Source organism: Myotis davidii, unplaced genomic scaffold, assembly GCF_000327345.1.
Source record: "Myotis davidii unplaced genomic scaffold, ASM32734v1 scaffold251, whole genome shotgun sequence".
Classification (NCBI taxonomy): domain Eukaryota; kingdom Metazoa; phylum Chordata; class Mammalia; order Chiroptera; family Vespertilionidae; genus Myotis; species Myotis davidii.
Genome location: NW_006282378.1, coordinates 180891 through 181712, shown reverse-complemented (window position 1 = coordinate 181712; position 822 = coordinate 180891).

Below are 822 nucleotides of genomic sequence, written 5' to 3'. Positions count from 1 at the left end.
TTTCCGCACACGCGAACCTCCGTACCTCTGCACTTTACTTCCGCAGCTCCTGACCCTCAATGTGGTTTTCTCTTTTCTTCTAGTTGTAGAATTTCCACTCCGCCAGCCCTCCTGTAGTTCTGGATGTTGACCGTCCTGTCCTTTTGTTGCGTTTCTGAAGTTGTTGTAGGAGGCAGCAATCTCGGTGTTCCCCTATGCCACCATCTTAGTTTTTCTTTCTTTCTTTTTTTTTTTAATAGAGAGCAAGGGAGTGGGATAGAGAATTAGAAACATTAATGAGAGAGAAACATCGATCAGCTGCTTCCTGCACACTCCCTACTGGGGATGTGCCCGCATCCAAGGTACATGCCCTTGACCAGACTTGAACCTGGGACCCTTCAGTCTGCAGGCTGATGCTCTATCCACTGAGCCAAACTGGTTAGGGCGAATATTCTTATTTTATAGACCTGTTGGTCACAATTTAGTTCATCTGGAAAGCTGTGAAGGGGTAAATAGAATCACACTCTTTTATTTATTTCCTTATTTATTTGTTTTAATTTTATTAAATTTATTGGGATATTACTGGTTAATAAAATTATATAGATTTTAATTGTAAAATTCTATTATATATCATTTGTACATTGTATTGTATTCAGCACCCAAAGTCAAGTCTCCTTTTGTTAGCATATATTTACACACTCATTTTACAGAAGGAGAGTCTAATAAATTAGAATATTCACAGAACAGAAAGAGTAGGCCGCTTTCAGAATTCCTGTGTACTGGTTCCACCTCAGGTTTGTTTTCCTGGAAGACCTAAGAAACGCTTGCCTGATTTTTCCCCTC